The following is a 24,943-nucleotide window of genomic DNA, read 5'->3' as shown; positions in this document are numbered from 1 at the left end:
TTTTAGTTCTTTAAGGAATCTCTACACTGTTTTCCATAGGGGTTGCACTAGTTTACATTCCCACTAGCAGTGTAGAAGTGTTCACTGTTCACCGCATCCATGCCAACATCTATTATTTTTTCGTTTTTTTTAATGGCCATACTTGCAGGAGTAAGGTGGTATCACATTGTGGGTTTGATTTGCATTTCCCTGATCATTAGTGATGGTGAGCATTTTTTCATATTTATTGGCCATTTGTATACTTTCTTTTGAGAATTGTCTATTCATGTCCTTAACCCACTTTTTGATGGGATTGCTTTTTCCTTGCTAATTTGTTTGAGTTCCTTGTAGATTCTGAATATTGGACCTTTGTCAGATGTATACATTGTGAAGATTTTCTCCCACTCTGTGGGTTGTCTGTTTATTCTGGTGACTGTTGCTTTTGCCTTGCAAAAGCTCTTTAGTTTAATTAAGTCCCAACAATTTATCTTTGCTTTTTAGTGCATTGGCTTTTGGGTTCTTTGTCATGAAATCCTTGCCTAAGCCAATATCTAGAAGGGTTTTTACCATGTTATTTTCTAGAATTGTTATGGTTTTGGGTCTTAGATTGAAGTCCTTCATTTATCTTGAGTTGATCTTTGTATAAGGTGAAAGATGAGGATCCAGTTTCAATCTCCTACATGTGCCTTGTCAATTATCCCAGCACAATGTGTTGAATAGGGTGTCCTTTCCCCACTTTATGTTTTTGTTTGCTTTGTAGAAGATCAGTTGGCTACAAGTATTTAGGTTTATTTCTGGGTTCTCTATTTGGTTCCATTGGTCTATGTGCCTATTTTTATACCAGTACTAAACTATTTTGGTGACTATGGCCTTGTAGTATAATTTGAAATCAGGTAATGTGATGCCTACAGATTTGTTCTTTTTGCTTAGTCTTGCTTTGACTATATGGGCTCTTTTTTGGTTCCATATGAATTTTAGGATTGTTTTTTCTAGTTCTGTGAAGAATTATTGTGGGTGTTTTTTTGTTTTTTGTTTCTTTGTTTGTTTATTTTTTGACGGAGTCTCACTCTGTTGCCAGGTTGGAGTGCAGTGGCACGATCTCAGCTCACTGCAACCTCCACCTCCCAGGTTCAAGTGATTCTCTTGCTTCAGCCTCCTGAATAGCTGGTACTACAGGCACGTGTCACCACACCCAGCTAATTTTTGTGTTTTTAGTAGAGACAAGATTTCACCATGTTGGCCAGGATGGTCTCGATCTCCTGACCTCATGATCTGCCCACCTTGGCCTCCCAAAGTGCAGGGATTACAGGTGTGAGCCACCACTCCCAGCCGATGGTGGTAATTTTATGGAATTGCATTGAATTGGTAGATTGCTGTTGGCAGTATGGTTATTTTCACAATATTGATTCTACCCATCCATGAGCATGGGATGTGTTTCCATTTGTTTGTGTCATCTATGATTTGTTTCATCAGTGTTTTGTGGTTTTCCTTGTAGAGGTCTTTCACCTCCGTGATTAGGTATATTCTTAAGTATGTTATTTTTTACAGCTATTTAAAAGGGGTTGAGTTCTTGATATGATTCTCAGCTTGGTCACTGTTGGTGTATAGCAGAGCTACTGATTCATGTACATCAATTTTGTATCCAGAAACTTTGCTGAAATTTTTTTTATCAATTGTAGGAGCTTTCTGGATGAATCTTTAGGGTTTTCTAGGTAAATAATCATGTCATCAGCAAACAATGGCAGTTTGATTTCCTCTTTACCAGTTTGGATACCCTTTATTTCTTTCTCTTGTCTGATTGCTCTGGCTAGGACTTTCAGTACTGTGTTGACTAGAAGTGGTGAGAGTGGGCATCCTTGTCTTGTTCCCATTCTCAGAGGAAATGCTTTCAACTTTTCCCCATTCAGTATTATGTTGGCTGTGGTTTGGTCAAAGGTAGCTTGTATTACATTGAAGTATGTCCCTTGTATGCTGATTTTGCTGAGAGGTTTTATTTTAATATACTTTATGTTCTGGGATACATGTGGAGAACGTGCAGGTTTGTTACATAGGTATACACGTGCCATGGTAGTTTGCTGCACCCATCGACTCATCATCTACATTAGGTATTTCTCCTAATGCTATCCGTCCCCTAACCTCCCACCCCCCGGCAGACCCCAGTGTGTGATGTTCCTCTCCCTGTGTCCATGTGTTCTCCTTGTTCAACTCCCACTTATGAGTGAAAACATGTGGTGTTGGGTTTTTTTGTTCCTGTGTTAGTTTGCAAGAATGATAGTTTCCAACCTCATTCATGTTCCTGCAGAGGACATGAACTCATCCTTTTTTATGGCTGCATAGTATCCCATGGTGTATATGTGCCACAATTTCTTTATCCAGACTATCATTGGTGGGCATTTGGGTTGGTTCCAAGTCTTTGCTATCGTGAGCACTTTGCTATAGTGCTGCAGTAAACATATGTGTGCATCTGTCTTTATAATAGAATGATTTATAATCCTTTGGGTATATACCCAGTAATGGGATGATTGGGTCAAATGGTATTTCTGTTTCTAGATGCTTGAGGAATCACCACACTGTCTTCCACAATGGTTGAACTAATTTACACTCCCACCAACAGTGTAAAAGTGTTCCTGTTTCTCCACATCCTCTCCAGCATTTGTTGTTCCTGACTTTTTAATGATCGCCATTCTAACTGGTGTGAGATGGTATCTCATTGGGTTTTGATTTGCATTTCTCTGATGATGAGTGATGATGAGTTCTTTCTTTTCATATGTTTGCTGGCCGCATAAATGTCTTTTTTTGAGAAGTGTCTGTTCATATCCTTTGCCCACTTTTTGATGGGGTTGTTTTCTTCTTGTAAATTTGTTTAAGTTCCACATAGATTCTGGATATTAGCCCTTTGTCAGATGAATAGATTGCAAAAATTTTCTCCCATTCTGTAGGTTGCCTGTTCACTTGGATGATAGTTTCTTTTGCTGTTCAGAAGCTCTTTAGTTTAATTAGATCCTATTTGTCAATTTTGGCTTTTGTTGCCATTGCTTTTGGTGTTTTAGTCATGAAGTCTTTGCCCATGCCTATGTCCTGAAAGGTATTGCCTAGGTTTTCTTGTAGGGTTTTTATGGTTTTGGGTCTTATGTTTAGGTCTTTAATTCATCTTCAGTTAGTTTTTGTATAAGGTGTAAGGAAGGGGCCAGTTTCAGTTTTCTGCATGTGGCTAGCCAGTTTTCCCAACACCATTTATTAAATAGAGAATCCTTGTTTTTTGCAGGTTTGCCAAAAGTCAGATGGTTGTAGATGTGTGGTGTTATTTCTGAGGCCTCTGTTCGGTTCCATTGGTCTATATATCTGTTTTGGTACCAGTACCATGCTGTTTTGGTTACTGTAGCCTTGTAGTATAGTTTGCAGTCAGGTAGCATGATTGATGCCTGTAGCTTTGTTCTTTTTGCTTAGGATTGTCTTGGCTATATGGGCTCTTTTTTGGTTCCATATGAAATTTAAAGTAGGCTTTTCTAATTCTGTGAAGAAAGTCAATGGTAGTTTGATGGGGATAGCATTGAATCTATAAATTATTTTGGGCAGTCTGGCCATTTTCATGATATTGATTCTTCCTATCCGTGAGCATGGAATGTTCTTCCATTTGTTTGTGTCCTCTCTTATTTCCTTGAGCAGTGGTTTGTAGTCCTCCTTGAAGAGGTCCTTCACATCCTTTGTAAGTTGGATTCCTAGGTATTTTATTCTCTTTGTAGCAATTGTGAATGGGAGTTCACTCATGGTTTGGCTCTCTGTTTGTCTATTATTGATGTAGAGGAATGCTTGTGATTTTTGCACATTGATTTTGTATCCTGAGACTTTGCTGAAGTTGCTTATCAGCTTAAGGAGATTTTGGGCTGAGACAATGGGGTTTTCTAAATGTACAATCATGTCATCTGCAAACAGAGACAATTTGTCTTCCTATCTTCCTATTTGAATACCTTTTATTTCTTTCTCTTGCCTGATTGCCCTGGCCAGAACTTCCAATACTATGTTGAATAGGAGTGGTGAGAGAGGGCATCCTTGTTTTGTGCCAGTTTTCAAAGGGAATGCTTCCAGCTTTTGCCCATTCAGTATGATACTGGCTGTGGGTTTGTCATAAATAGGTCTTATTATTTTGAGATATGTTCCATCAATACCTAGTTTATTGAGAGTTTTTAGCATAAAGCAATGTTGAATTTTATCAAAGGCCTTTTCTGCATCTATTGAGATAATCATGTGGTTTTTGTCTTTGGTTCTGTTTATGTGAGGGATTACATTTATTGATTTGCATATGTTGAACTAGCCTTGTATCCCAGGGATGAAGCTGACTTGAAAGTTTTAATCATAAAAGGATGCTGGATTTTGTTTCTGCATCTATTGAGATGATCATGTGATTTTTGTTTTTAATTCTGTTTATGTGGTGTATCACATTTATTGACTTGCATATGTTAAACCATCCCTGCATCCCTGGTGTGAAACCCACTTCATCATGGTGGATTATATTTTTGGTATGTTGTTGGATTTGGCTAGCTAGTATTTCGTTAAGGATTTTTGCATCTACGTTAATCAAGGATATTGGTCTGTAGTTTTCTTTTCTTATTTTTTTGAGATGGAGTTTCACTCTTTCACCCAGACTGGAGTGAAGTGGTGTGATCTTGACTCACTGAAACCTCCACCCCCCAGGTTCAAGCAATTCTTCTGCCTCAGCCTCCCAAGTAGCTGGAATTACAGGCATGTGCCACCATGCCCATCTGATTTTTGTATTTTTGTAGAGATAGGGTTTCACCATGTTGGCCAGGCTGGTCTCGAGCTCCTGACCTCAGGTGATTCACCCATTTCAGTCTCCCAAAGTGCTAAGATTACAGGCATGAGCCCCCGCACCTGGCCTGTAGTTTTCTTTTTTGGTTATGTGCTTTCCTGGCTTTGGTATTAGGGTGACACTGGCTTCATAGAATGATTTAGGGAGGATTCCCTCTTCCTCTATCTTGTGGAATAGTGTCAATAGGATTGGTACCAATTTTTTGAATGTCTGGTGGAATTCTCCTGTGAATCCGTCTGGTCCTTCACGTTTTTTTTTTTTTTTGTCGGTAATTTTTAAATTACCATTTTAATCTCACTGCTTTTTAATGATCTCTTCAAGGTATCTAATTCTTCCTGATTTAAGCTAGGAGGGTTGTATCTTTCCAGGAATTCATCCATCTCCTCTAGGTTTTCCAGTTTGTGCATATAAAGGTGTTCATAGCAGCCTTGAATGATCTTTTGTATTTCTGTGATGTCAGTTGTAGTATCTCCATCTCCTTTCTAATTGAGCTTATTTGGATCTTCTCTCTTCTTTTCTTGGTAAATCTTGCCAGTGGTCTATCAATTTTATCTATCTTTTCAAAGAACCAGGTTTTTTTAAATTTCATTATCCTTTGTATTTTTTTGTTTGTTTGTTTCAATTTCATTTGGTTCTGCTCTGATCTTAGTTATTTCCTTTCTTCTGCTATGTTTGAGTTTGGTTTGTTCTTGTTTCTCTAGTTCCTTGAGGTGTGACCTTAGATAGTCTGTTTGTGCTCTTTCAGACTTGTTAATGCAGGCGTTTAAGGCTATGAACTTTCCTCTTAACACCACCTTTGTTGTGTCCCAGAGGTTTTGATAGTTGTGTCACTATTGTATTTCAGTTCGAAGAATTTTTTAATTTCCATTTTGATTTCATTTTTGACCCAATGATCATTCTGGGGCAGGTTATTTAATTTCCATGGTTTTGAAGGTTCCTTTTGAAGTTTATTTCCAGTTTTATTCCACTGTGGTCTGAGGGAGTACTTGATATAATTTCAATTTTCATAAATTTATTGAGGTTCATTTTGTGACCTATCATATGGTCCAACTTGGAGAAAGTTTCATGCGCTGATGAATAGTATGTATATTATGCGGTTGTTGGGTAGAATGTTCTGTAAATATCTGTTAAGTCTGTTTGTTCCAGGGTATAGTTTAAATCCATTGTTTGTTTGTTGACTTTCCATCTTGATGACCTATCTTGTGCTGTCAGTGGAGTATTGAAGTCCTCCACTGTTATTGTGTTGTTGTCTATCTCATTTCTTAGGTCTATTAGCAATTGTTTTATAAATTTGGGAGCCCCAGTGTTAGGTGCATATATATTTAGGATTGTGATATTTTCCTGTTGGACAAGGCTTTTTTATCATTATATAATAATTGTTTATCATTATATAATTATATCATTATATAATAATTGTTTATCATTATATAATTATATCATTATATATCATTATATAATGTGACATTATATAATGTCACAATGCTGTTTCTTTAAAATTTGTTTTGTCTGATACAAGAATAGCTACTCCTGCTCGCTTTTGGTGTCCATTTGCATGGAATGTCTTTTTCCACCCCTTTACCTTAAGTTTATGTGATTCCTTTGTGTTAGGTGGGTCTCCTGAAGGCAGCAGATGGTTGGTGAATTCTTATCCATTCTGCAATTCTGTATCTTTTAAGTGGAGCATTTAAGCCATTTACATTCAACATTAGTATTGAGGTGTGAGGTACCACTCAATTCATTGTGCTATTTGTTGCCTGTATATATATTTATTATTATTATTATATTTTTGTTTTATAGGTCCTGTGAGATTTATGCTTTAAAGAAGTTCTGTTTTGATGTGTTTCCCGGATTTGTTTCAAGATTTAGAGGTTCTTTTAGCAGTTCTTCTAGTGCTGGCTTGGTAGTGGTGAAATCTCTTAGCATTTGTTCATCTGAAAGAGACTGTATCTTTTCTTCATTTATGAAGCTTACTTTCTCTAGATGAAAAATTCTTGGCTGATAATTATTTTGTTTAAGGAGGCTGAATATAGGGTCCCAATCCCTTCTAGTTTGTAGGGTTTCTGCTGAGAAATCTGCTGTTAATCTGATAGGTTTTCCTTTGCAGGCTACCTGGTGCTTTTGTCTCACAGCTTCTGAGATTCTTTACTGTGTCTTAACTTTAGATACCCTGATGGCAATGTGCCTAGGCAATGATCTTTTTGTGATGAATTTCCCAGGTGGTTTTTTTTTTTTTTTTTTTTTTTTTTTGAGACACAGTCTCCCTCTGTTGCCCAGGCTGGAATGCAGTGGCGTGATCTCGGCTCACTGCAAGCTCCACCCCCTGGGTTCAAGCCATTCTCCTGCCTCTGTCTCCCAAGTAGCTGGGGCTACAGGCATGTGCCAACACACCTGGCTAATTTTTGTACTTTTAGTAGGGACCAGGTTTCACCATGTTAGCCAGGATGGTCTTGATCTCCTGACCTTGTGATCCACCCGCCTCAGCCTCCCAAAGTGCTGGGATTACAGGAGTGAGCCACCGCACCTGGCCAGCCCCAGGTGTTCTTTGAGTTTCTTGTATTTGGATGTCTAGATCTCTAGCAAAGCCGGGGGAGTTTTCCTTGATTATTTCCCCAAATATGTTTTCCAAACTTTTAGATTTCTCTTCTTGCTCAGGAACGTTGATTATTCTTAGGCGTGGTCATTTAACATAATTCCAGACTTCCTAGAGGCTTTGTTCATATTTTCTTATTGCTTTTTCTTTGTCTTTGTTGAATTAGGTTAATTTGAAAACCTTGTCTTTGAGCTCTGAAGTTCTTCTGCTTGTTTGATTCCATTGCAGAGACTATCCAGAGCATTTTGCATTTCTATAAGTGCATCCATTTTTTCCTGAATTTTTGATTGTTTTTTATTTATGCTATTTCACTGAACATTTCTCCCCTAATTTTTTGTATCATTTTTTGACTTCCTTACTCTGGGCTTTGCCTTTCTCTGGTGCCTCCCTGATTAGCTTAATAACTAACTTTCTGAATTATTTTTCAGGTAAATCAGTGATTTCTTCTTGGTTTGGATCCATTGCTGGTGAGCTAGTGTGATTTTCTGGGGGTGTTAAAGAACCTTGTTTTGTCATATCACCAGAGTTGGTTTTCTGGTTTCTTCTCATTTGGGTAGGGTGTGTCAGAGGGAAGGCCTAGGGTTTAAGGCTGTTGTTCAGATTCTCTTGTCCCACAGAGTGTTCCCTTGATGTAGTACTCCCCCTCTTTTCCTAGGGATGTGGCTTCCTGAGAGCTGAGCTGTAGTTCAGCTGATTGTTATCTCTCTTCTTGATCTAGCCACCCGGCAATTCTACCAGGCTCGGGCTGATACTGGGGGTTGTCTGCACAGAGTCCTGTGATGTCAGCCATCTGGATCTCTCAGCCATGGATACCAGCACCTGTTCTGGTGGAAATGGCAGGGAAGTGAAATGGACTCTCTGCAGGGCCTTAGCTATGGTTGTTTAATGCACTATTTTTGTACTGGTTGGCCTCCTGCTGGGAGATGGCACTTTCAAGAGAGCCTCAGCTATGGTAGTATGGGGAGGAACAGACAGTTGGCAGGACCCTGGAACTCCCAAGAGTATATGCCCTTTATCTTCAGCTACCAGGGTGGCTAGGGAAGGACCATTAGGTGGGGGGCAGGGCTAGGTGTGTCTGAGTTCAGACTCTCCTTGGGCACGGCTTGGTGTGCCTGCTGTGGGGGGATGGGAGTGTGGTTCCCAGGTGAATGGAGTTATGTTCCTAGGATAATTATGGCTGCCTTTACTTTTTCATGCAGGTTGCCAGGGAAGTGGGGGAAAGCCAGCAGTCGCCCAGCTCCCTTGCAACCCAGAGGGCCGGTCTCACTCCCACTGTGCCCCGCCTCCAATGGCACCAAGTCTGTTTCCAGCAGTGGGTGAGCAGGGCAGAGAACTTGTCCCAGGCTACCCGCCTCCCAGTTGCAAAAGCAAGTAGGGCTTTCCAGCTTCCCCCACCTGTGGAGTCAGCACACCGGTTTCACGCCCTCCCCTGAGTTCTGGCCAGGAGACCTCTCGATCGGTTCAAATTGTTACAGAGTTCAGCTGGAGGTTTCCTTCTCCCCGTGGCCTTTTCCCAGTACCTTGGGCAGCCCACCCCAAGGACCCCGTGAGGCAAGGCAAAAATGGCTTGCTAGGGGACCCAGCAAACCCACAGGGCTTTTTCTGCTGCTGCCTCTACCCCTGTATTTTGCTTGGCTCTCTAAATTGACTCAGCTCCAGGTAAGGTCAGAATCTTCTCCTGTGATCTAGACCTTCAGGTTCCCCAGTGAGGGTGTGTGTTCAGGGGTGGACGATCCCCCACTCCCACTTCCCCAGTTTGGGTACTCACAGTATTTGGGATGTCTTCCAGGTCCTGCAGGAGCAATCCATTTCTTCAGAGGGTCTGTGGGTTCTCTCGGTTTTCCTGATTTATTCCTGCAGTTGTTCTGGAGCAAAAGTTCATGATGTGAGCCTCCATACACTGCTTGCTTTGTCCGAGTGGGAGCTGCAACCTAGTCCTGCCTCCTGTGTGCCATGATCCCCCCCACAGTACATTATTATTGACTATAGTCACCCTTCTGTACATTAGGTTAGGATGTTTTTTCTTTATCTCTGAAAAAATTCTTCTCTTTATTGTGAACCATTTTTCTCTTCCAGTTGCTTTAAAAGTAAATCTTGATTTTGATATCCAGCATGTTATCTACTTATTACTATCTCCATTCACAGATTGAGGACACCCTCAATTCATTTAATTAAATTTTAAAAACATTTTAAAAATTCAGTAGTCTTAGGGGTACAATGGTGGTTTTTGGTTACATGGACGAACTGTAGAATGGTTAAGTCTGGGATTTTAGTGTACCCATCACCCAAGTAGTGTACATTGCACCCAATAGGTAGTTTTTCATCCCTTATCCCCCTCCCACCCTCCCCACTTCTTAGTCTCCAATGTCCATTATACCACTCTGTATGCTTTTGTGTACACATAGCTTAGTTCCCACTTATAAGTGAGAACATGTAGTATTTGGTTTTCCATTCTTGAGTTACTTCACTTAGGACAATGGCCTCTGAGTCCATCCAAATTGCTGCAAAAGACATTATTTCATTCTTTTTTATGGCTGAGTAGTATTACATAATATATATATCATAAAATACTATTTTACACATGTAAAATGCAGTATATATACATGTATATATGTGTGTATACACATATACTGCATTTATATATATACTACATATATACTATATATATACACACACATATATATGTATATACACATATACACATACTGCATTTTCTTTATCCACTCATTGTTGATGGGCACTTAGGTTGATTCCATATCTTTGCAATTGTGAATTGTGCTGCAATAAACATACACGTGCAGGTGTCTTTGTTCTTTGTATCTTTTTGATATGACTCCTTTTCCTTTGGGTGGAAGGGGAATGCAGGATCAAATGGTAGGTCTATTTTTAGTTCTTTGAGAAAATTCCATAGTTTTCCATACAGGTTGTAGTAATTTACATTACCACCAGCAGTGTATAAGCATTCCCTTTCACTACATCTGCATCAACATCTATTGTTTTTTGACTTTTTAATAATGGCCATTCTGCCCAGGCAAAGGTTTCATGATGAAAACATCAAAAGCAATTGCAACAAAAGCAAAAGCTGACAAATGGGATCTAATGAAACTAAAAAGCTTCTGCACAGCAAAAGAAGCTATCATCAGAGTGAACAGACAACCTACAGAATGGGATAAAAGTTTTGCAATCTGGCTGGGCACCATGGCTCACGCCTGTAATCCCAGCACTTTGGGAGGCCGAGGCGGGCAGATCATGAGGTCAGGAGATCAAGACCATCCTGGATAACATGGTGAAACCCCGTCTCTACTAAAAATACAAAAAATTAGCCGGGCGTGGTGGCGGGCACCTGTAGTCCCAGCTACTCGGGAGGCTGAGGCAGGAAAATGGCGTGAACTTGGGCAGTGGAGCTTGCAGTGAGCAGAGATCGCGCCACTGCACTCCAGCCTGGGCGGCAGAGCGAGACTCTGTCTCAAAAAATAAATAAATAAAATTTTGCAATCTATCCATCTGACAAAGGTCTAATATCCACAATCTACAAGGAACTTAAACAAATTTACAAGAAAAAAAAACATTAAAAAGTGGGCAAAAGACATGAACAGACACTTCTCAAAAGAAGACATTTATGCAGCCAAGAAACATGAAAAAAGCTCAACATTACTGATCATTAGAGGACTGCAAACCAAAACCACAAGGAGTGGCCAGTCAAAATGGCAATTATTAAAAAGTCAAGAAACCACAAATGCTGACAAGGCTGTGGAGAAATAGGAATGCTTTTACATTGTTGGTGGGAGTGTAAATTAGTTCAACCATTGTGGAAGACAGTGTGATGATTCCTCAAAGACCTAGAACCAGAAAGACCATTAGACCAAGCAATCTCATTACTGGGTATATACCCAAAGGAATATAAATCATTCTATTTTGAAGATAGACACATGTATATGTTCACTGCAGCACTATTCACAATAGCAAAGACATGGAACCAACCCTAATTCCCATCAATGATAGACTGGATAAAGAAAATATGGTACATATACACCATGGAATACTATGCAGCCATATAAAGGAACGAGATCATGTCTTTCGCAGGGACATGGATGGAGCTGGAAGCCATTATCCTCAGCAAAGTAATGCAGGAACAGAAAACCAAATACTACATGCTCTCACTTATAAGCAGGAGCTGAACAATGAGAACACATGGACACAGAGAGGGGAACAACATACATGGGCCTGTTGGGGTGGGGCAAGGGGAGGAAGAATGTCAGGAAAAACAGCTAATGCATGCTGGGCTTAATACCTAGGTGATGTGTTGATAGGTGCAGCAAACCACCACGGCACACATTTACCTATGTAACAAACCTGTACATCATGTACCTGTATCCTGGAACAGAAAATAAAATAAAACAAAACAAAAGAAACAAGCAAAAATGGCCATTCTGACTGGGGTAAAGTGGTATCTCATTGTGATTTTAACTTGCATTTCCCTGATCATTAGTGTTGTTGAGCATTTTTTCATATGTTTCTTGGCCATTTGTATATCTTCTTTTGAGAAATGTCTATTCTTTTCATTTACCCACTTTTTAATTGGATTGTTTTTTTTTTCCCTTGCTGATTTGAGCTCCTTATAGATTCTGGATATTAGTTCTTTGTCGGATGCATAGTTTGCAAATATTTTCTCTCATTCTGTAGGCTGTCTGTCTACTCTGTTGATTATTTCTCTTGCTGTGTAGAAGCTTTTTAGTTTAATTAGGTCATGCCTATTTATTTTTATTTTTGTCGCATATGCCTTTGGGGCCTTAGTCATAAATTCTTTGCCTAGGCAAATGTCCAGAAGAGTTTTTCCTAGGTTTTCTTCCGGAATTTTTGTTTCAGTCTTAGATTTAAGTCTTTGATCCATCTTGAGTTAACTTTTGTATAAAGTGCGAGATACAGATCCAGTTTCACTTTTCTATATGTGGCTGTCCAATTTTCCCAGCACCATTTATTGAATAGGGTGTCATTTCTAGAGTTTATGTTTTTGTGTGCTTTGTCAAAGATCAGTTGCTTGTAAGTATTTGGCTTTATTTCTGGGTTCTCTATTCTGTTCAATTGGTCTATGTGCCTGCTTTTATACCAGTACCATGCTGTGTTGGTTACTATAGCCTTATGGTATAATTTGAAGTTCGTTAATGTGATGCCTCCAGATTTGTTCTTTTTGCTTAGGATTGCTTTCACTGTTTAGGCTCTTTTTGGTTCCATGTGAATTTTAGGATTGTGTTTTCTGAGTCTGTGAATAAATGACATTGGTATTTTGATAGGGATTGCATTGAATCTGTAGATTGCTATCGGCAGTGTGGACATTTTAGCAATATTAATTCTTCCATTTCATAAGCATGGGATGTATTTCCATTTGTTTGTGTCATCTTTGATTTATTTCGGCAGTGTTTTGCAGTTTTCCTTGTAAAGATCTCTCATCTCCTTGGTTAAGTATATTCCTTGGTATTTTTGTGTGTGTAGCTTTTGAAAAAGGGATTGAGTTATTGATTTCATTCTCAGGTTAGTCCTTTTTGGTATGCAACAGTGCTATTGGTTTGTGTACATTGATTTTATAATCTGAGACTTTACTGAATTCATTATCAAGTCTAGGAGTCTTTTGTAAGAGTCTTTAAAGTTTTCTTGGTATAAGATCATATCGTTGACTTCCTCTTTCTAATTTGGATGCCTTTTATTTCTTTCTCTTGCCTTATTGCTCTGGCTAGAACTTCCAGTACTATGTTGAATAGGAATGGTGACAGTGGGCATCCTTGTCTTCTTCTCATTGTTATAGGAAATGCTTTCAACTTTTTTCCATTCAGTATGATGTTGGTTGTGTGTTTGTGATATTTGGCTTCTATTATTTTGAGGTATGTTCCCTCTATGACTAGTTTTCTGAAGGTTTTATCAAGTGCTTTTTTGAGATTCTGCATTTTATCAAATGCTTTTTCTGTGTCTATTGAGATGATCATATGGCTTATGTTTTTAATTCTGTGTATGTGATGAATCACATTTATTGACTTGGGTATGTTGAACCATCCCTGCCTTCATGGGTTGAAACCCACTTGATCATGGTGAGTTATTTTTTCAATGTGCAGTTGGATGCAGTTTGCTACTATTTTGTTGAGGATTTTTGCATCTATATTCATCAGAGATATTGGTCTGTAGTTTTCTTTTTGTCATTGTTGTTATATCCTTTCCTGGCTTTGGTATTAGAGTGAAACAGGCTGTAGAATGAGTTGGAAAGGATTTCCTCCTTCTCAATCTTTTAGAATAGTTTCAGGAGGCTTGGTCCCAATTGTTCTTTGAATGTCTGATAGAATTCAGCTGTGAATTATCTGGTCCTGGGCTTTATTGTTGTTGTTGTTGCTGGCAGATTTTTTTTTATTACTCATTCAGTCTTACTGCTTGTTATACGTCTGTTCAGAATTTCTCTTTCTTCCTGATTCAAGCTAGGGGGTTGTATGTTTCTAGGAACTTATACATTTCCTCTAGGTTTTCTAGTCTGTATGTGTAGGGGTATTTATAGCAGTGTCGAATGATCTTTTGTAGTTCTGTGTTGTCAGTGGTAATGTCTCCATTTTTATTTCTAATTGAGATTATTTGACTCTTCTCTCTTTTTTATGGTTAATCTAGCTAGTGGTCTATCCATTTTGTTTATCTTTTCAAAGAACTGACTTTTCATTTGATTGATCTTTTGTATTTTGTTTCAATTTCAGTTGGTTCTGCTCTGATCTTCATTATTTCTTCTCTTCTGGTAGCTTTTGGGTTTGTTTTTTTTCTTATTTCTCTAGTTCCTTGAAGTGAAATGTTAGGTTGTCAATTTGTGATCTTTCTGCTTTTTGCCGTAGGCATTTAGCATTATAAACTTTTCTCCTAGTACTACTTTTGCTGCATTCCAGAGGTTTTGACAACTTTGTCACTGTTATCATTCATTTTGAAGAATTTTTAAATTTCCATCTTGATTTCATTATAAACACAAAAATCATTCCGGAAGAGATTGTTTAATTTCCATGTATTTGTATAGTTTTGAGGGTTCAGTTTGGAACTGATTTCTAGCTTTGTTCCTCTGTGGTCTGAGAAGATACTTGATATAATTTTGGTTTTTAAAAATTTGTTGAGACTTGTGGCCTATCATATGGTCTATCTTAGAGGATGTTCCATGTGCTGATGAGAAGAATGTATATTCTGAAGTTCTTGGGTAGAATGTTCTGTATATATCTGTTAGGTCTGTTTGTTCTAGAGTGTAGTTTAAATCCAGTGTGTCTTTGTTGACTTTTTCCCTTGATGATCTGTCCAGTGCAGTTGGTGGAGTGTTGAGTCCCCCACTGTTATTGTGTTGCTGTCTATCTCTTTTCTTAGATATGATGGTAACTGTTTTATGAATCTTGGTGCTCCAGTTAGGTGCATATATATTTACATTGTGATATCTTCTTGTGGAATTGTCAGTTAATTAAATTATTGAAGAGCATAGATGAAACCAGAGCTCTGTGGATGAAAGAGAGCCCACCCCACCCACATCCAGGTGGATTTTGATCAACATTATGGGGGCCTGGTCCATGAAATGGCTATAAACCTTCCACTATTTAATGAAATCCAGGTCATAGGTCTCAACCATTTCCCATACTCAGTGATTGCAAAATGAGGAAATGAGAAGGTGATCTCATTTCCCCATGGCATAGGAGAAAGAGTATAGCAGAGAACAGGGATTCACATCTCTTTTCTTTAACACACTTGTAGTGTGTCTTGTAGAAAATTACTTAAATTTACCCTTGATTTGCTTATATGTAAAAAAAGGCAACACTAATCCCTTCGTCACCATTTATTGAGAAAATTAAGAATTGATAATAATTATAATAGATTCTCCATAAAATGCAAATATTGTGTTTCAGTAACTAGACTGGAACATAGATTATCTTTTATTCTTATATATAATTTGAAGATCCTATACAAATAAAGAAAAGAGGCTCAGAGAAGTAAAGCACAACAAGAATCAAACTCATATCTGTCTTGCTTGAAATTCCATCATCTTTCCACAAAGCCATGGTACCTTGCTAAGATAATACATGTGAAAATGTTTTGTATTATAAAGCTCCAAATTGATACAAATTATTGTTATAATTTAGTTTACTAGTTGGAAATTCTACTGAAAAAAATTAGTTTTATTTGCTGTAATTTGTCCTCAGTGAACCTGTGGCCTCCTGTGAGTTTCTTTTAAAAATATACTCACAAATTGCCTGTCAATATTTTGTTTGCAGACACGATAAGTTTATAAATTCTAGAATCATCTCTTCTTGCTTAAAAACATCAGCACATTTATCCTTCTACAGGTTTCTGGCACCTCTCCCATCGAAAAATATGGCATTTTTGTTGTTTTGGTTTTGCCTACAAAATGCTTACATGAAACAGAGAAACTAGACAATAAGTAGAAAGTTATATAAAATATAGTCAAGTACTAAAATGAATGACAGAGAAATGTTCAAGATGGTCAGGAAAGTGGTCAATGTGGGCTACAGGTATCAGCAAAGGCAAGGGCTATAACCCTAAACTCTTAAGAGATGAGTCTTTGAGTGTAGACTTTTTCATAATCAAGCAAAGAGGCACTCTGTGCTTCTTGGAGATCTCAGGAATCTGTTTGCGTTATTCTGTGCCTGCCCAGTCTCCCTTCTCTCTGAATTGGTGCCTAGCAGCAAAGCTGAAACTCAGGGCTATCTGGTTACCCCTGTGAGGCTGTGGTCAGTGCCCTGAGACACACAGAGCCAAGAGAAGCCATCAGAGGAGTCTGTGGGGAATCCTACGATGACAGAAGAGCCGAGGAGTAGTCATTGCCCAGAATGTCTGCAAAATGGAGCTGCAACAAGCCCAGGCACATGTGCCTGAAGATTCAACTGTAGATTTTCAATTTATGAATATTCCAAATGTGTATTGAGCCCTTGCTCTGTACCAGACACTGGGCTAAGTGCTGCAGATACAAAGTCAAGCTGAACATGTTTCCTAGGATGTTTCTCACAGAGATAGAGCTTGAGTTGACTTTTGAGCAGGCACTAGATATTGGTTGGATGAAAAGGACCGGTAAGGGGAGGTAAGGCATACCAAATCAGGGAAGTAGCTGAGGGAAAAGAAGCAAAGATACATCAAATAACTTGTCAAATTTTGGAAACTGCAAATGCTGCTGGATGGCCACATAATATGTTGACTATAAGAGAGTGATGGGGGCAGAGTGGTCAGCAGCCAGATGGTGAAGAACTTTGATTGCTAAGATAGGGAGTTTGCACTCTTATTCTGAAAATCACAGTGGTCATTGAAGGATTGTAATCAACAAAGTGAAATGATTATAACTGTCATTTAGAAAGAGGGCTCTTATAAGTGGTGTGGAAGATAAACTGGAAAAGGACCATTCCGAAACCCAGAGAGTCCAGTTAGGTTGCTGTGGCAGTAATCAAGGTTAGAAGGGATGGATACTAACTAAAGCCATAGTCAGTGGTGGAAATGGGGCAGAGGGGACAAATACAAATGATATTGGAGGAGATGGAATTAGCAACCTTGGCAAGACGGAGGATGAGATGAGAAGAAAGCGGTTGTGGTAGAGGGGAGAGTCCAGAGTGATTCTCACATTTTTTATTCGGTTCATGGTATTGATGAAGGTTCCTTTCAGTGAGATAGGGCATGAGAAGGGAGGGTCAAGTTTTGGTGGTAAGATGATGTCTTCCACATATTGAGATTTGGGTCTGCAGGGTTTCTAAGTGATATTTTTAGGTGGCAATTTTATATAAAAATCTAAATCTCATTTGAGAAATGGGGAGGGTAAGAGTGGGGAGACAGATATTCATCAATGTTTAAAAATGGTGGTTTGAACTTATGGATTGACTTGGGAGGAGCGGATACAAATAATCAATATTTTGAAGTATCTTTTTCTCTAAGAACTGTCTCTCACCTAACCCCTAAGTGGCATGTTTGTGCTGTGTGGCTCTGCCATATGTTCTAATAGTCACAGCAAATTGGCCCAAACTGGACCAATAAAATAATGTCAGCCAGGGAATCTAAGATTGAAAAAATCTTTACACAATAACTTGGTAAGTTTTTGACTGTGGAGATATAAAGTCAGGTACTGTGTGGCAGTCATATTTAGCTATAAAAAAGCTAAACAATTTAAGGCTAGAGGAATAGGGTTGAGGCTGGGGAAAAAACGAGAAAGAGAAACTGCATAATTCCTTATAGCTTTTGAGCCTCTGATAGTCCTTCATGAAGCCTTGGTGCCTGCAGAAACCTTAGAATCCTTCCAATATGTGTCACTCCACTCCCTCAAACATCCTTATTTTTTTCTTAATGTTGTAGAGAATTAAAAGTGCTACGTAAACCCAGAGGAAAAATTAGAATAATACCATTTTTAAACCCCTAATGAAATGATGAATTTATGCAATATTAATAGCTGCTAACATCACAAAAAATAAGCCATCTCCAAATGGAAGTACACAGTATTACCATGATATATTACTACCAGAAAACGAAACTTGAGTCTGATTAAGCATCTAAATCTCAATAGTTTACAGGAAATACAAAGTCCACAGGAACATGTTAAACTATACCAAGGGAATGAAATTGGGAATATTCAGACTATGGAAAGCACTACCAGACAAGTTATCCAATTTCATGGTGAAAAAAAGAGATGTTGTTGTGATCCAATAAGTTAAATGAGACTTAAGGGACACATGAATAAATTTTAACATATAAGACTTATTTTGATCTTGACTCACAGTTTTTAAAAGTTGTGAGATAATTAGGAAAATTTGTTCACGGACTGCATATTTTATATTAAACAATTATCATCTTTTAATATGATGATGCTATTATGACTATGTATCTCTTAAAAGAGTCTCATACTTTTGATACCTATACTTAAGTATTAACAGATGAAGAAATATAATTGCTGGGATTTCCTTCAAAATTATCCAATGTGGCAGAGCAAAGTGAGGAGTATAGATGAACAAAATTGGCTCTGGAATTGATAATACTTGAATCTGGGAGTCCATCATATTATTCTCTCTACTTTTTATGTGTTTTAAATTTTCCATAATAAACAGTTTTAAAATATATATATAAGAGTATTGACATACCTATGAATGCAAGATCGGATTAACATCTGAATATCAATTAATGAAATATACATATCAATAGAATAAAAAACAAAGAACATAAGATCATCTCAATAGATGCAGAAAAAGCATTTGACAAAAATCTAACACCACTTCATGATAAAAACACCTAACAAACTAGCGATAGAAGGGGACTTTCTCAACCTGATGAGGGCCATTTACAAAAAGCTCACAGCCAACATCATACATACTTGTGGAAGACTTAGTGCTTTCCCTCTAAATATTAACAACAAGACAAAGATGTCTTCTCTTGCTTTTTTTTTTTTTTTTTTTTTTTTTTTTTTTTTTTTTTTTGGAGACAGGGTGTTGCTCTCTCACCCTGTGAGAGAGGAGTGCAGTGGCGTGATCTCGGCTCACTGCAAACTGTGCCTCCCAAGTTCAACCAATTCTTATGCCTCAGCCTCCCAAGCGGCCAAGATTACAGGTATGCACCACCATGCCCGGCTAATTTTTGTATTTTTAGTAGAGATGGGTTTTCACCATGTTGGCCAGGCTGGTCTCAAACTACTGCCTCAGGTGACCTGCCCACTTCGGCCTCCCAAAGTGCTGGGATTACAGGTGTGAACTACCGTGCCCAGCCCTCTTGCCACTTCTATTTCAACATTGTACTGGAGGCTCTAGCCAGTACAACTAGACAAGAAAGTTAAATAAAAAACATACACAGTGTAAAGGAAGAAATAAAACTAGCTCTCTTTCAGATGATATAATCTTGTAAACAGATCTTGTAAAATCCTAAAGAAACTACTAAAATTATTAGAATAACATGACAAGTTTAGTAAGATTGTAGGGTATAAGAGCAATATACAAAAATCAATTGTATTTCCATGTACTAGCAATGAACAATCTGAAAATGAAATTAAGAAAATTTCATTTATAATAGCAGGAAAAAGAATAAGTAAGCTAAAATACTTAGGAATTAATTTAACAAAATAAGTGAAAAACTGTACTTTGTAAATGACAAGACATTGTTGAAAGAAATTAAAGACCAAATAAGTATAAAGACACATCACATTCTCAGATCAGAAGGCTTAAAATTGTGGAGATGACAAAACTGCTCAAAGTGATTCATATATTCAATGCAGTCACTGTTAAAACTCCAGCTTGCATCTTTTCAGAAATGGACAAGCTGATTCTAAAATTCATATGAAAATGCAAGGGAACAAGAATTGCCAAAGAATCTTGAAAAAGAACAATGTTGGAGAACTCACACTTTCTGATTTTAAAACTTACTACAAAGCTACATTAATCAGAAGTGTGGCACTGGCATAAGGATAGATTTATATCTCAAGGGAATAGAATTGAGAGCCCTGTAATAAAACTCTCATATTTACAGTCAGTTAATTTTTTAAAAGAGTGCTTTGGAATTTAGATCTTAAGAAAGAATCCATATTTTTTGACTCCCAGTACAGTGCTATTTCCACTAAACAACATTCACTGAAAGAACAGGGCAGCCTCTATTGGGTTGGGGGAGGAGATAAAGGGAGGTGGTGAGCAAATGGCCCTACTTAATTTTGGTGACTTGAATATAGCCCATTCTACAACCGAGCTAAAGTCTTGCAAACATGTAAAAAGAGTCCATGAAAATCAGAGCATGCAAAAAGAAAAAAAAAAGGGATGGAGGAGAGGAAAGAAGACACTAACTACAACTCCTATGATGATGATCACAACAACAGCCAACTTTCATATAACATTCACTAAATGCTGGGCATATTTCTAAATGTTCTAAATTGATTGACTCGTTTAATAGTCACTAGTCACCAAAACTATAATAAGTGTCATTACCATCTCATTATATAGATGAGAAAACTCAGCACCAAGAGTTTACATAACTTACCCATAATCAGAGAGTTGTAAATATGAAGACAGTGATTCTCAGTCCTGATTGCACAGCAGAATCCCCTCAGCAGCTTGCAAAGCATCAGTGCTACGCCTGCCCCTCAGAGCAATTAAATCAGACTCCTGGTGGGTTTTAAAATCTCCCCAGGTGATTCCAATGTGCAGCCAAGGATAAGAACCATTGTATTGAGGTGCAGTCAATTCCTTCTCATTGAACAGGGAGAGAAGCCTGCTCACCTGATATACAACACCTCTGGATTGAAAGACAGAAGGTGGTCCCAGAATCTCGTCCCATGAGAACTTAAAAATAAAAATTATCAGGCCTCAATCCACACCTTGGATCAGTCAGAAGCCCTTGGATGGGTCGTCTCTAAGGTGACTTCTAATGTTTAAACTCTGCATTTCCCTGATTGCTACCTAATTTTCATAACTGATTCAAGTTCCTGGTGGAAGGAGATTTTGCTAAACCATAGAAAAACACATTCTAATCTCCAGCCTTGAGAAGTTGGTATAGCAAACTGACTTCAGCAGAGCTGAGGAAGGCACCCAGAGGCATTCTTAGCTATGGGGAGGCAGTCAGTATGAGATGCTGAATGCTCTAGGTCAGAGGCATGAAAAGGAATTGTCAGGTGCAGAAAGCAGATATGGAAAGGTTGAGAACAAATTTTACCCTCTTCACAATGTCATGTATTTCTGCCCCCTGGTTTGTGAAAATCTGCTACTCTCTCAGAAGCAGAGGAGGATGAAAATTGAGAAACACTAAATCATTGCAGTGAAACATTTCTTTTTTTTTTTTTTTTTTTGAGATGGAGTCTTGCTCTGTTGCCCACGCTGCGGTGCAGTGGTGCGATCTCAGCTCACTGCAACTTCCACCACCCGGGTTCAAGCAGTTCTCCTGCCTTGGCCTCCTGAGTAGCTGAGATTACAGGTGCATGCCACCACACCCAGCTAATTTTTGTATTTTTAGTAGAGACAGGGTTTGTCATGTTGGCTAGGCTGGTCTCAAACTCCTAACCTCAGGTGATCCGCCCACCTCGGCCTCCCAAAGTGTTGGGATTACAGGCGTGAGCCACCATGCCCAGCCTAAACACTTGTTTTAAGAAACAGCTGTATTAGTTTCCTGGAGCTTCCAAAACAAAGTACCACAAACTGGGTGGCTTAAACAACTCAAACATATTGTCTCACAGTTCTGGAGGCTGGAAGTCCAAAATCAAGGTGTCAGCAAGGGTGGTTCCTTCTGAGGGCCATGAGGGAAGATCTGTTCCAGACCTCTTTCCCACCTTCTGGTGGCCCCAGGCATCACTTGCTTATAGATGACACTCTCCCTATGTCTTCATATCTCTCCCTTCTGCATGTGTTTGTCTGTATCCAAATTCCTACCCCCCTCCCCTTTTTTTCAAATCCTGACTTTGCCACTTGCCAGCTATGTGTGTGCCCTGGGCAAGTCACTTCATGTCCTCGAGTCTCAGTTTCCTCATCTGTAAACTGGGGAGAATTAAGAATACCTATTTCACAGTATCGTTGTGAGAAGAAATGAAATAATGTATAAAGTTCATGGCACAGAACCTGGCATGTAGCCAGTGCTCTAAAAATGGCAGATGTTATCATTTTTAATGGTTTTTTCTTTTAATCCTTATGAGAACCACCTAGGGTAGGTTATTATTATCCCCATTGTACTGATGAAGGAATGGGTTCGGAGAGGTTGAGTAACTTGCCCAAAGTCACATAGCTAGTGATTCAGTTATAGAACTAGAGTTCAAATCTGTATTTGTTCCTTAACACCCACTACCAAGGTAAGACTCCTACGAGCTGCTTTCTTTAAAGGGCAGAGTTGTAATCTTTTCTCCTTGGGGCTGGATCCACTTACAGGAAGCTTTCTATGGCTGGCAGATTTTTTTTTTCTTTTTGTTGTTGCTGTTGTTGTTCTGTTTTTCCTTTTTTTTAATTTTGTTTTATTTATTTATTTATTTATTTATTTTGAGACGGAGTCTTGTTCTGTCACCAGGCTGGAGTGCAGTGGCGCGATCTCAACTCACTGTAACCTCCGCCTCCCGGGTTCAAGCAATTCTCCTGCCTCTGCCTCCTGAGTAGCTGGGATTTACAAGCGCCCGCCACCACGCCCAGCTAATTTTGTGTATTTTTACTAGAGACAGGGTTTCACCATGCTGGTCAGGATTGTCTCCATCCCTTGACCTCATGATCCACCCACCTCAGCCTCCCAAAGTGCTGGGATTACAGATGTGAGCCACCACGCCCAGCCTATTTTTAATTGTATAAACATATGGGGTACAATTGTAATGTTGTTACAAGCATAGATTGTGTAGTGGTCTAGTCAGGGCATTTAGGGTATGCATCACCTGAATAACATACATTGTACCCAACACATTGTACCCGTTAAGTAATTTCTCTTTATCCAGCTTCCTCTCACCCTTCTGACTCTCCATTGTCTGGCATTCCACTCTCTACTTCCACGTGTACACATTTTTAGCACCCACTTTGAGTGAGAACATGCAGTATTTGACTTTCTGTGTCTAACTTGTCTCACTTCAGATAATGACCTCCAGTTCCGTCTATGTTGCTGCAAAAGACATGATTTCATTCTTTTTATGGCTGAATGGTATTCCAGTGTGTAAATGTACCACATTTGCTTTGTCTAATCACCGTTGGTAGACATTATGTTGATTCCATATCTTTGTTATTGTGAACAGTGCTGTGATAAACATGCGAGTGCAAGTATATTTTTGATGTATTGATTTATTTTCCTTTGGAGTGATACTCAGTAGTGGGACTGCTGGATCAATGGTAGTTCTATTTTTGCTACTTCGAAAAATCACCATACTATGAATAGAGTTCGTACTATGGGTAGAGGTTGTATTAATTTACATTCCCACCAACAGTCCAACAGTGTTCCCTTTTCTCTGCATCCTCACAAACATCTGTTTGGTTAATTTTTTTTTGTCTTTTTAATAATAGTCATTCCAACTGAAGTAAGATGATATCTCATTGTGGTTTTAATTTGCATTTTTCTGATGATTAGTGATGCTGAGCATTTTTTCATATGCCTATTGGCCATATGTATGTCTTCTTTTGAAAAATGTCTATTCATATCCTTTTCCCACTTTTTAATGAAATTGTTTGGGTTTTGTTGTTGTTGTTGAGGCCCTTGTATATTGTGGATATTAGTTTCCTGTTGAATAAATAGTTTGTGAATGTTTTCTCCAATTCTGTAGGTTGCCTGTTCACTCTGTTCATTTTTTTTTTTTTTTTTTTTGCTATGTAGAAGCTTTTTGGTTTAATTAAGTCTCATTTAGCTATATTTGTTTTTGTTGCCTGTGCTTTTGAGGTCTTATTCATAAATTATTTGCCTATATCAGTGTCGAGAAGAATTTTCCCTAGGGTTGCTTCTAGTATTTTTATAATTTCAGGTCTTACATTTCAATCTTGAATCCATCTTGAGCTGATTTTTTATATGGTGAGAGATAGGAGTGGTTTCATTCTTCTGCATATGGATATCCAATTTACTCAGCACCATTTATTGAAAGGGGCATCCTTTTCCCCATGTATGTTCTTGTCTGCTTTGTCAAAGATCAGTTGGATGTAAATATGTGGCTTCATTTATGGGCTCTCTATTCCTTTCCACTAATCTGTCTATTTTTATATTGGTACCTTGCTGTTTTGGTTACTACAGCCTTGCAAAATAATTTGAAGTCAGGTTATGTGATGCCTCCAGCTTTGTTCTTTTTGCTTAGAATTGCTTTCGCTATTCAGGCTCTTTTATGGTTTCATATGAATTTTAGAATTATTTCTTCTAATCCATGAAAAAATGAAGTTGGTATTTTGATAAGAATTTCACTGAATCTGTTGATTGCTTTGGGCAGTATGGTCATTTTATTGGTATTAATTATTCTAATCCATGAGCATGAAATGTTTTCCATTTGTTTGTGTCATCTACAATTTCTTTCATCAGTGTTTTGTAGCTCTCCTTGTAGAGATTTTTCACCTCCATGGCTAAATTTATTCCTAGGCATTTTATTTTCTGTATCCATTGTCAATGTAATTGCTTTCTTGATTTCTTTCTCAGCTAGATCACTATTGGTGTAAAAAATGCTACTGATTTTTGTACATTGATTTTTATATCCTGCAACTTTACTAAATTCATGTATCAAATCTAGGAATTTTTTGGTGATGTCTTCAGGTTTTTTTCATTTTATTTCTATTTATTTTATTTTATTATTTTTTTAGAGATGGGGTCTTGCCCTGTTGCCCAGGTTGGAGTGCAGTGGTGAGATCATAGCTCACTGCAGCCTTGAACTCCTGGGCTCAAGGGATCCTCCCACCTCAGCCTCCCAAGTAGCTGGGACTATAGGCATAAGCCATCATGCCCAGCTAATTTAAAAAAATTTTGTTTTAGAGACAAGGTCTTGCTGTGTTGCCCAGGCTGGTATCAAACTCCTGGCCTTAGTGATCCTCTTGCTTGAGCCTCCTGAATCTGAAATTACAGTCACAGTCACTGCACCTAGCTAGGTTTTTCTAAATATAAGATCATAACAT

Source organism: Pan paniscus, chromosome 4, assembly GCF_029289425.2.
Source record: "Pan paniscus chromosome 4, NHGRI_mPanPan1-v2.0_pri, whole genome shotgun sequence".
NCBI classification, from domain to species: domain Eukaryota; kingdom Metazoa; phylum Chordata; class Mammalia; order Primates; family Hominidae; genus Pan; species Pan paniscus.
The sequence above is the reverse complement of the archived record's forward strand: the minus strand, read 5'-3'. Positions refer to the sequence as shown.